Source organism: Rhodnius prolixus, unplaced genomic scaffold (genome assembly GCF_049639745.1).
Source record: "Rhodnius prolixus isolate KJV_2025 unplaced genomic scaffold, Rpr scaffold_7, whole genome shotgun sequence".
NCBI classification, from domain to species: domain Eukaryota; kingdom Metazoa; phylum Arthropoda; class Insecta; order Hemiptera; family Reduviidae; genus Rhodnius; species Rhodnius prolixus.
The window spans coordinates 27,425,367-27,438,132 of NW_027411582.1; the positions used below are offsets into that span (position 1 = coordinate 27,425,367).

The following is a 12,766-nucleotide window of genomic DNA, read 5'->3' on the forward strand; positions in this document are numbered from 1 at the left end:
TGAACACCCAACAGGAGGTGAATTAACCCGTCTCTGTTTAATTCTAGTTTTGTTCTTTTTGTTTGTTTCTATGTGCGTGTTTGATGAGGTCATCCATTGATGAGTTTGCTATCCTCCATTCAGTAATCATTTATCAATGAAACCGAATAAAGGCTATATTTAGATCTTTCTATTAAAGTGGCTTACTTCCTCATTCATTCATGGCCTTTTTTAGTTAATTAAATTAGCGTTAACCCTAAAAAAAACAATTTCTATTTTAGATCTTTTAGTATTTTCTTTTAACCTTTTTTTTGAGAGAATGTGTTGCGATTATAACTTCCTTATATTTTAATTTTAAAAAATCATTAATTTTTCAAAATCTATTACTTGGGAATGTATTTAATATAAGTGCTCTCACTTGGTACCCACAACTCTAGACTTAAAAGACAAGCAATGACAACGTGCGAAACTGCTCTACAGACTTCTTGTACGACGCTCCAAATTACCCATTGAACTCAAAGGCTTACTATACAGTACTATCCTCAAACCTATGTGGGACTTACGGACTAGAGCTGTGGGGTTCAGTCAAACCTAAAAACATACGGGCAGTGTAGGACATTTCAATCTGAACTGCTGCCGACAGATAGCTGACGCTCCTTTCTACGGTGACTAACCTCAGTCTTCACAACGACCTCAACATTCCCTTCATAGACGAACTCGCCAAGACAAAATACCAAAAATTCCATACTACTCTCTTTCGACTAGCTCTAATCCTCTTGTACTGTCTCTCACTTCATCTGACATCCCTAATACTTTTCGCCGACTGAATTGCCAGTGGCCCCGCGACTTCCTCGCAGTCTGAAGACCTAAACGCCATTATTCTCCTATCTCTCCTCTCTCCTAAAGAGAGTGCTACCGCTGGGTACTTTCTCTCCTCCTGCTCTCCTCCCGCATCAGTTCGTCATACTCTCCCTATTTACTGATTGTAAATTACTAAATAAATTTTTTAAAATATGCATTTTAAGACGGCTCAAATGCATTTCATGCTTAAACGGTTAATCTGAGCAAAAAATGGTAGAGGAAAAATTTGTTGCCCGTCACCTCTAGTTTCAGAATATATGACTTGATTTTAGATTCCTGCCCGCATACGCGGTTGACGCGCGACCAAAAGTGAGGGTTTGCAGTTGACCCCCATTTTCATATTCACACTTTTAAAGAGTATAAAAATGTTATGAAAGAAACCGGAAACCGCAATTCGATATCTCCAAAATTAAAGGTGCTAGGCCATTTCAAAATCTAGTATTTATTAATCATATTTCAATTTTTTAACTTGTTATCAAAGAGAAAGAAGAGCACGCGATAGGTCATTTTTATGTATTTTTCCATCCCCTTTCTACTAAAAATATTGCCAAGGCAGTAAAGCTAATATTTTTCTTAATATCGGGGAAATAAGACGTTTTCCTAGTGATTTTTCCAAGAAAAATCAAATGTTAAGAGCTTTAGATGTTCTCAAGCAAACACAAAATGGCTAAAAATTAATTTTACATCTGTTACAAACAAGAAGGTTTAATAATTATTTGGTAATTTTGGGAGAGTTGCGTTTAATTACCAAAAAAATTGGAAACCTCCTGCCACATATTTAAGTGATCTTTCATGTGAAGGATCAAACTTATTCCTTAATTTACCAAATAATGCACTTTACACAACTTGTGAAGCATGTACTGCGCCTTCAAAGGTGCCTCCTCAGATACAGAGAGCAGTTGATAACCTCCTGGCTAACCTGGCTTGCGAGCCAGAGGAGGCACCTTTGAAGGCACAGGTTCATTTTGGCATTATTAGAAATGGGGAATAAATGTATTGGAAGTTTGATTAGAGCTGCATGTAGATTGCTAGAGCAGGGGGTCGGTGGTCTATTGCTAACACCTGGTGGCTTCTACGTGAACTGGATATAACGCTCTAAGATTATACCTGTTCTCCACCTGTAACCGAGAAAACGATATCATTTACCAGAATACCACAACTTTTATAAACAAAACAAAATTCTGGTAACAATACTTTCATATTTTCGTGAATATTTTATACATTTTGTTCGAGTATTTCAAATTTTTTGGAGATTGATAAAAATGAATTAGTTGATAAGCATCTGAAAGTATGTTAACCGAATCCTAGACTCTGCTTTCATTAGACATACCACTGCTATATGAATCTCACTCATCAAATTATTTTTGGATATTCATTCATTTTAGTTAACTACAGAAAAAGCAGTTTTTAAAAATAATTACATTTAATTATATTTAACTATTTATTTATTTTATAAATAAATGGAAATAAAGCAATAAATAGATTTATCTCGGACGAGTTCTTAAAAATAAATAAGTAAAAATAATAATAGAAAATAAAATAAATGTACAGTTACAATCATTACAAGTTGATTACCATTTTAAGTTTTGATTTAAATTTAATGATAGAAATACCAATCAGATGTAGCAGCGAACTGATTATAATTTTATTTAAATAAATATAGAAAAAAAAAAAAATAACATCGCATAATTTAACTATAAAGTTTATGTTTTAAATCTTTCAAAAATTAGTAATTATTCTAGCTAAATTTCATTTTTAATATGGTAATCTCGAACAAATATTTCATAACTAAATAAGATGATTTAAATATTAAAGTTTTTTTTTTCTGCAAATTGCAACAAAATAGATATTAAATAATATTTTGCAACAGAAATAATTAAATAAATAGGCAATAGGCAAATAGAAAATAGAAGTAAACATCTCCTCCGGGCTGATGTGCTCGTATTTTAACTATATTTATGTACTTTATATTATTTATTATAAATACAGTTAATACTTTATTTCATTCCCCAACTATAAATACTTGACAATTTTATTGAATAATATTTTAAAGAAAAAGTACTCAAAGAGTCGGATCCTTGGAATTTTATATTTTAATACATCTTAAATTCAATTACACGCGAATTTCAGTGTCAAAATTTAATAGTAAAGGAAGGTGAAAAATTCTCATAAAGGATGGAGTTGGATTAAATGTGAATTGTTCACTTTTTTTCTCCAAAAATGGCTCCCAATCATTTATATAATTTCGAATTCCATACTCATTGCACGACAAGACTAACGCTATTACCAAACGCAAGACCCTCTTTTACCCGACATATCAGACATAATAATACTCTCATCTCGTGGTCTACCCACGAAAAGTACCTAGGCCTAACTTTGGACAAAAAACTGACTTTCACTACGCACGTGCAAAGTAAACTCAGGCAAACTGGACTACAAGACTGCTATTTCCTCTACTCTCACGTGGCTCCAAAATGACTGTGGACCAACAAACTACTCCTCCTTTACAAAGTGAACATTAGGCCGATGTTGCTCTCTACGCCAGCTCCGCCTGGAGCCTGGACTTGTAGTAGCAACATCAAGAAACTCCAGGGCAACGCAGAACAAATTTCTGAGATTAGTGACTGACTCTCTCCACGATGCAATAGAATTGAGACACTGCATCCAATTGGTCTGCATCCATTATCTCCCGTACACTCCTACGAGTATATCCAAAATCGTCTGCTTAAACTCCTTTCCATCCTAGACTGCCATCCCGATCCACTCTGCCGTGACATAGCCTCCTACAGATACGAGGGTCGTTTCAAAAGTCCGTACAAAAATAAAAACTACTTAATTTTTTGGGGTAAACCTTTTTTATTTTTCACCATAGTCTCCTTTTAGGCTTATACACATCGTCTAACGCTGCTCTAGTTTGTTGATCCCTTCCGAATAATAGGATTTGTCCAAGTCTGAAAAATAGCCATTCGTTTATGCAATCACCTCCTCGTTTGAATAAAATCTTTTTCCCGCCAGCCATTTCTTCATATTGGGGAACAAATAGTAGTCCGAGGGAGCCAAGTCTGGAGAATAGGGGGGATGTGAAACGAGTTGGAACCCTATTTCCATTAATTTTGCGACCACAACTGCTGAGGTGTGAGCTGGTGCGTTGTCGTGATGGAAAAGGACTTTTTTGTGGGCCAATCGTGGGCGTTTTTCTTGCAGCTCGGTTTTCAAACGGTCCAATAACGATGAATAATATGCACCTATAATAGTTTTACCCTTTTCCAGATAGTCGATGAGGATTATTCCTTGCGAATCCCAAAAGACAGTCGCCAAGGAACGGTCTTCGCCTTTTTTGGCGCAGATTCCCCCTTGGTAACCCATTGTTTAGATTGTTCTTTGGTCTCAGGAGTGTAGTGATGTAACCATGTTTCATCCACAGTGACGAAACGACGCTTAAAGTCCTGCGGATTCTTCTGGAACAGCTGCAAACCGTCCTTGCAACACTTCACACGATTTCGTTTTTGGTCAAGCGTGAGCAATCGCGGCACCCATCTTGCGGATAGCTTTGTCATGTCCAAATGTATGATGCAAAATATTATGTACCCGTTCATTCGAGATGCCCACAGCACTAGCAATCTCACGCACCTTCACTCTTCTGTCATCCATCACCATATCATGGATTTTATCAATGATTTCTGGAGTAGTAACCTCAACAGGGCGTCCAGAACGTTCAGCGTCACTTGTGCCCATATGGCCACTCCGAAAATTTTGAAACCACTTATAAACTGTTCTAATCGAAGGTGCAGAGTCACCATAATGTTTATCAAGCTTTTCTTTAGTCTCCTGAGGCGTTTTACCTTTCATAAAGTAGTGTTTAATCAACACACGAAATTCTTTTTCGTCCATTTTTTGAAAATCACTCGACTTCCTCGATTCAAACGAATGCCAAACACAAAGAAATAGACCGATCTGGCTGAAAATTGGTGTGTGTTCTTCCAAGAGATGCTACTAACTAAACATAACCTCGATACGCGCCAGTAGTGCTATCTCTCTGTCTTTGCACGGACTTTTCAAACGACCCTCTACAACATACAGGGCACAGAAGACCTAAAACATATCCTACTCTAACTCTCTCAACACTAGCTGCAGGTTTTTCCTCTCCTTTTTTTCCCTGCCTTCCTATCCTGCTCATCCTAACCTTTCTCGTTCCTCACTTGTTAAGAAGGTTAAAATATTTATTCATTATTATTCTATACTCATTGATGTATAACTTAACTCTCGTATCTTTTTTTCTAGAAACAAAAATAAAAAATAAAATAAAGCAGTTCTCTGGAAGATTTTTGGGTTTACTTTTCTTTAAGGCTATAATATTTCACGGACATTAATATATCGTCTTAACAGACTATAATATTGGTGAGAAGAATTTAAATTAAGCTTAGCAGTAAGTTTGAAAGATATTTAAGTGATCATACTTTATTTTAAATTTTTTGTAAAAAAGAAAAAAGGTGCTGATCTTGGTTGTTAGCCTAGAAAGCCAAAAACTTTATGGCACAGCCAGCCGGCTCCTGTAGTGGTTCAAATAACTTAAAAAGCTTTATCGGCTAGACAAATTTAAATGTTCCTAATTTGTATAAAGAAAACATTACAATACCAAATTTAGAGAAAAAAATAAAATAAATATTAGCATACACACACATAGAAATAATAAAAAAACCAGCATACAAAAATAATGCCGACATTTTTTATTAGGGTACAAAGAATTCTAACACCCAGTTCTAAAACCGACTAACATACAAATTGGCCTTTTATCGTAAATTGTTATTATAGCCACTTTTATACTACCATTTCTTTCTTTTTCGGGCGTTGTGATATCGTTTTTTAAATTTGATGTGACTTTTCTAAGTGGGTGGCAACCGAAAGTGGATATTTTTAATTTTGTTTCGTATTTGTTTTTGACAAATATATAGAATATTAAATTTAAAAGAAGAATTCAAATTATACAGATTAAATGTAACAGGTTAAAAGGTTTACCTCCTCTTAAAAAAACCGAATTAAATAAATTCCCCAATGTCGCGACTTCCATTTGGAAGTAGATTTTGTTTACGTCTTTTACACGTGGCGTCAGTTAAAGAAATTTGAGGCCAAATGTAAAGGTTTCTAGTTTTTTAAAGCTTTAAGCCATTCTTATTTTTTAAAGACAAAGTTTTATAATATTTAATGATACAGAATGCTACGTCGTTTGAGCTCCAGTCTAGCATCTTCTTCCTGGAGATTTGATTTTAGATTTCTGCGGGTACCGTAATTAATACCATAAAGGAAACCATTGACACCCTCTGATTCCTTTAACCATCTGCAGAACTAGTCGATGTAGATTATTATTTGACAGGATAGGAATTAATTTACTGGATTACCACTTGGAGAATAACGGGTTCACATTCACTTTACAGCTACGCTTAGATTTATTCTTTCTAGGGAGCTTCTTATATAGCTTACTGTCCGGCGTTAAATCGTGCTTCCTGTAACGAGAGAACATTTTCAGGAAACAGAAAAACTATTTGGGTTTAGCGTCCCCACAACAAGCTGGACCATATTCTCTGCCAAACTGTGCAGTTCTATATACGGGCTTTGAAGAGGTCTAAGGCAAAGTGAACTAAGATAGGCGAATGGCCAAGTTTCACCTGCTGAGTCAATAATCTAGGACTTGGACCTTTTTTTGAAAAATAATCGCTGTCCCAAGTTAACTTTCCTCGTATTTTTGCCAAGTAACCTCTAAGTATTTCGATACTTCCAATCGGCAATATAGGCAATAATTGCCTATGGTTATTTTATAATATGCCTATTTCATCACTTTCGATTTCTTGCGGGTATAATCTGTTATCGACAGATCCACTGTGAACTAGCAGTAGTCCTACTGACCGCGTATCTGTCATAGATATTCCTTTGATTTAGTCAAAAATGGATAGTTTCTATTTCGCAGCCTTAGACATTAAAGCTCGCAGACACTCTCAAAAAAGTACAGTAAGAAAACGGCTACGAAGATATTGAATTTTATTCCGGTGAGTAGCCTAAATATTCTCACTTGAGTAATTTTTGGGAATTAGTAAAGTAATCGCCTATTTTTTCAGGTGGGGCTTAACGTCTAACTACCAATTAGGTGTCGTGGACGAGAGCGGAAGCTCGTACTTTACTATAAATCCTTTTTTTCTGACAAAAGTAGTCATTTGCGGGATTCGAACTGGGGATCTCCCACTTACGAAGCCACGTTGTTGGCCACTAGACCAATACCCGCCCCTATTATATTACACTGTCATAAATAGAGTTAAGAGTTGGTTGCCACCTCATTAACTTGAGTTTATTTAGTATAAAATTTATTTATTATGGAAAACTGCAAGGAATCGTGGGTCTTAAGATCCCAGTAGACTTCTTAAATCTCAGTTCCTCCAATTTCACTTCTGTTTAAGAAAAAGAAAAACCGTTTCAGGAAATGCTGCGTATCTTCTTTTGGAAGATCTGGTTTCCAAACTTTGTTGTCTGCCTTGAAATCTAGAAAAGTTATAATGGTGCTCCTCTTTGGGCGTGAAATGGACTATAACTACTTCTTCCAAAGATCTTTGGGCTACTCTTTGCTGCCAGTGCCGGCCATCAAGAACATTCCTTCATTCAGTAGAAAACCTTAATTCCGCTCATATCCGGTGGACGTTGATATTTGCCACTAGATCTCAAAGATCACAGTGGATTTGTGGTTCTACATTAGACTTCCTCTCTTTCTAATTGAAAAGGCTGGGACACAACTTTTTTCTAAAAATTTACTGCTTAGAAACTTCCTAAATTTATTCGAAATTATCAAAATTTGAAATAAATAAACTTCCGTTACTTTTTCTAAAAATGGCCGCCACAAAAAAAACAATTTTATAAATAGAAAATTTCAAAAACATCTTCCCTATTTTTATTTTCGGTCCTAGACCAGAATCCTAGTAATATATTTGGACTTTTAGAATAACTCAAATAGTTTATTATAAATCAGAACATTTTGTTGTGTAGCCATGTTGCATTAGGCAATTAGTACGGCATGTTGGAAACCGCTGACAAAGGTTATAACAACATGCTGCTCAAAAACTCTTAGGGGGAGCGCTTGTCACTGACGTCAGAAACACCTTCTAAAAAAAGAACTTAAAGGATGCTGGACACGATTCTCTGGGCACATGTTTAAGATGTCTTCCCGCTGCTGGAAATAACACACGTTGTCTTTTTTAACTCATCATTTTTATATAAGATTTTTTTGTTTTAAAGATAGCTTATTGATTATAGTCTTTTTTATTACTTTTCCTCTTGCAAGGTCAAATTACAGTTGAATAGTGGAGTTACCACCGGAGAAGACAATGGGTCCCCTTAAAACATGTTAAGAAAAAAACTGTTCATATTTTAATAATAACTTAGAAATAGTTTGTTGCAGAATCGTTGGCGAGATTAAGTTGGAATAATGAAGCGTCGAAATAAAATTGAAGAAGATTTCCTTCATGAACGATCTTTTCGCAACATTTCTTGACCAGACATGAATCTAAATCGACTTCATCGACTTGGCCTTCGCACTATAATAAAGGTGAGCTACAACTTAAGCATACTTAAAGGAAACTTTTTCATTATTTTCAAATTGTTTCATCAAAATTTTTCTTTTTTTTAATCTTTTATTGAAATTTGCAACTGCAACAACTGTTGCAACAAGCGATTGTTATATAAGATAAAATAATATCAGGAATATGGATCGGAGGAGGATTACCTGGTATAACGTTAGAAGATAGTTGTTCGATTAGAGGATTAGGTTGAGCTGCTGTAGAAGAATGATGAATTTGAGAAAATGAGTTTTAGCAAGATCTTTTAACGAAAGGGATTTTGAGATCATTATGGATAGTGAGGTTAGATACATAGAACGGAGCGTTAAGAAGTTTTCGAAGTATTGTTAGACTGTAAAGTCTGGATGCGTAGAGAATTGGAACGCTTAGTCGATCCCCATACTTCGATGTCGTATGACCAAATAGGTCACAGTTGCAGCAGGTATAAAGAGTCTTTTGTTATGTAGGTTAAGTTTCGAACGTTTGTCAAGTAGTCTGGCGAGAAGTTTTGTAGCGTTGGTTAGTTTATTGTCTTTTTAGTCTAGTATGGGGGATTCCATGTCAACCGTTTGTCTAGGTGCAGTCCAAGGTATTGTACTTTGTCTAAGTTGGTATAGGAATTTGGTTGATGAAGGTTGGGAGGTAGGATTTTTCGTCTTAGAGTAAATACTATATATTTTGATTTCGTAACGTTAGTTTTGATTTGCCATTTGATAAGCCAGTCCTATAAGTGGTTGATGTGCGTTTGAAGAGTCCTTGTAGAGCGATTAGAGGATCGGAATGAGGAGATAAGATAGCAGTATCATCAGCAAAGGTGGAGAGGATGATATTTGTTGTCTGCAGTATATAAAGAGTAAAGAAGAGGACCTAGGACACTGCCCTAAGGAACTCCAGCTTCTAGCTAGATGGATATCAGAGTCTGCTGCTCTACAGTTGCTTGTAGGCACGATTTGAGGATAAGGTAGTATGTATGAGGAAGATTATCTCTCAGATTAAACAGTAGTCCCTCATGCCGCCACACGCTGTCGAACGCCTGAACGACGTCAAAGAAAACACTTTTCGAGGATCGAAAATTTAAACCACAAATTCTAGAATATTTAATAATTATATAGTACAGTGAGGGCGGGGGTGCCGCAGGGGAGTATACTTGGCCCCGTTCTCTACACAGTATACACATCAGACATACCTGTACAACCCTCTACACTACTCTGTACATATGCAGACGACACAGCCATACTAGCCACAAGTACACATCCTACATCAGCTTCATACAAATTACAGACACACATAAAATAGAATCCTGGGCCAAGAACTGGCGGATTAAAATGAACTCACAGAAATGCCAGCACGCCACGTTTACTCTCCGGCGGGGCTCCTGTCCTCTTCAACAGCAATCCTCTTCCTTATACAGATCTGGTGCGCTACCTTGGGCTCTACATAGACAAAAGACTCACGTGGAACCCATATAATAGACTTAAAAGACAAGCAATGACAAAACGTGCAAAACTACTTTACAGACTTCTTGGACGACGCTCCAAATTACCTATTGAACTCAAACGATTAATATACAGTACTATCCTCAAACCAATGTGGACTTACGGACTAGAGCTGTGGGGTTCAGCCAAACCTACAAACATACGGACTGTACAGACATTTCAATCAAAACTACTTCGACAGATAGCTGACGCTCCTTTCTACGTAACTAACCTCACTCTACACAACGACCTCAACATCCCTTTCGTACACCAATTAGCCAAGACTAAATATCAAAAATTCCATACTGCTCTCTCCACTTGCTCCAATCCTCTAGTACAGTCTCTCGCCTCCTCTGACATTCCTGACAATCCTCCTCGCCGACTGAATCGCCAGTGGCCCCGCGACTTCCTCGCAGTCTGAAGGCCTAAAATTAATATCCTGTAGAAAGTGCTGCCGCTGGGCAGTTTCTTTCCTCCTGCCTTTCACGCCTCTATACTTCTATCTCCCTATTTACTTATTGTATAGTGTATTATACAGATTGTAAATAACAAAATAAATTAAAAAAAAAAAAAAAAAAAATTATATAGTACTTACTGCATGATTAAAATAATTAAAATTAAGAAACAATAATAAAATTGAACTAGTTTAAATTAAAATACACCTATAAGTTGAATAGATATTTGTAATTTAAACAACTTTTTTAAAAGAAAAATCTCATCAGATATGTTGGAATAATAGAAGTGAAAATGTGATAATTAGATGGTGGTTGCGAATATAAATCAGCTTAAAAAAAAAAAATGGCCGACAGAAAAACTTAGTGCAGAAACTTCTTTTCTTTTTTAACAAAAAAAGAGAACATTGTTCAAAGTCGTGTTTGAACTGGTCATTATTAAAGGAAAAGAAATACGCGGGAGAGAAGGGAAGAAAAGAATTAAAAGGCCATTAAACCCACTGAATGTAACAAGTTCTCAAATCAAGTCACGAACAGATGCCCGTATTTAAGGCATTGATTTCATGAGCGGTTATAAATAAATAACAAACAGGATCAAACCGCTCTAGTGCTGACAACATCAATGATAAAATGCTCTAAAAAACAAACTATGATTGGTATAAGTGAATAAGTTGTAATTTTAATGTCGCTCTGTTACTATCTTAATAAATTATAACGATCCATTTTTTTAATAATAGCTTTATTTACTTCTCAAAATGGCGGCCCAGTGATTAGATCACCAATTAAGTTTTATTTTTTTATTTGTTACTAATTCTACGTCGAAAAAAATTAGACAAAAGTTCTCGGTTTTTTTTTTGTCCCCAATGGGCCTCCTTCACTTGCGTAAAATAAAAATGTGACGCATCAATAGCATTTTTCGTGATGAATACGAAAAATTGGGAGGAATTGTTGAAATATCTATTTAAAACGGCAATAGACGTGGTATTAAGTATTTTTGATTTTAATATTATTTTTGCTACTTTTTTGGGTCATCGAATGTGGCGGCCATTAGCACCCTTTCATTATTATTTATTTTCTCTTCCTTGTACACAGATCTGGGTGCGCTATCTTGGGCTCTTTATTGACAAAAGACTCACGTGGAACCCATATAATAGACTTAAAAGACAAGCAATGACGAAACGTGCGAAACTGCTCTACAGAGTACTTAGGCGACGCTCGAAATTGCCCTTAGAACTTAAACGCTTAATATACAGCACTATTCTCAAACCTATGGTGGACTTACAGGACTAGAGCTGTGGGGTTCAGCCAAACCTACAAACATACGGACTGTACAAGAGATTTCAGTCAAAACTACTGCCGACAGATAGTTGATGCTCCTTTCTACGGGGACTAACCTCACTCTTCACTACGACCGCAACATTCCCTTCATAGACCAACTCGCCGTGACTAAATACCAAAAATTCCATACTACTCTCTCTACTAGTTCTAATCCTCTTGTACTGTCTGTCGCCTCCTCTGACATCCCTAATACTCCTCGCCGACTGAATTGCCAGTGGCCCCGCGACTTCCTCGCAGTCTGAAGAACTAAACGCCATTATTCTCCTATAGAGAGTGCTACCGCTGGGTAGCTTCTCTCCTTCTGCTCTCCTCCCGCACCAGTTCATCACTCTCTCCTCCTCACACTCTCCTCTCTTCTATAGAGAGTGCTACCGCTGGGTAGCTTCTCTCCTCCCGCACCAGTTCATCACTCTCTCCTCCTCACACTCTCCTCTCTCCTATAGAGAGTGCTACCGCTGGGTAGCTTCTCTCCTCCTGCTCTCCTCCCGCACCAGTTCATCATACTCTCCATATTTACTGATTGTATACAACGTATACAGATTGTAAATTACAAAATAAATTTAAAAAAAATATATATTGTATATACAGGGTGTCCCCATTCGTACACCAATTCGCCAAGACTAAATATCAGAAATTCCATACTGCTCTCTCCACTTGCTCCAATCCTCTAGTACAGTCTCTCGCCTCCTCTGACATTCTTAATAATCCTCCTCGCCGACTGAATCGCCAGTGGCTCCGCGACTTCCTCGCAGTCTGAAGGCCTAAAAATCATATCCTATAGAAAGTGCTGCCGCTGGGCAGTTTCTTTCCTCCTGCCTTTCACGCATCCATTTATCCTTCATTCTCCCTATTTACTTATTGTATATTATATTATACAGATTGTAAATAACGAGATATTTTAAAATTATTACATATTTATTTATTTTCATCTTTTCGAGAATAGCAGCTCTCGAAGAATAAAGGAAAGTAATCGCCTATTTTTTCAGGCGGGCTTTACGTCCAACTACCAAATTAGATGTTGTGGACGACGGAGGCGACCAGCAAACATACTTTACTGCAAAGTTCT

The 12,766-nt window shown here is 36.6% G+C and overlaps 1 protein-coding gene across 8 annotated transcripts in view; it reads left to right on the top strand.

Moving 5' to 3' along the window:
• Positions 1-12,766, top strand: part of ETHR (ecdysis triggering hormone receptor) — a 351,487-nt gene that overhangs the window by 96,448 nt on the left and 242,273 nt on the right. For 6 of the 8 annotated variants that reach the window (XR_012454239.1, XR_012454240.1, XR_012454238.1 and 3 more), the window contains one exon: positions 8,269-8,425. The gene's annotated coding sequence lies outside the window, so the exon portion shown is untranslated. The remainder of the gene's footprint in view (positions 1-8,268; positions 8,426-12,766) is intronic. The other 2 variants (XM_074114637.1, XM_074114638.1) reach the window with 1 other exon arrangement.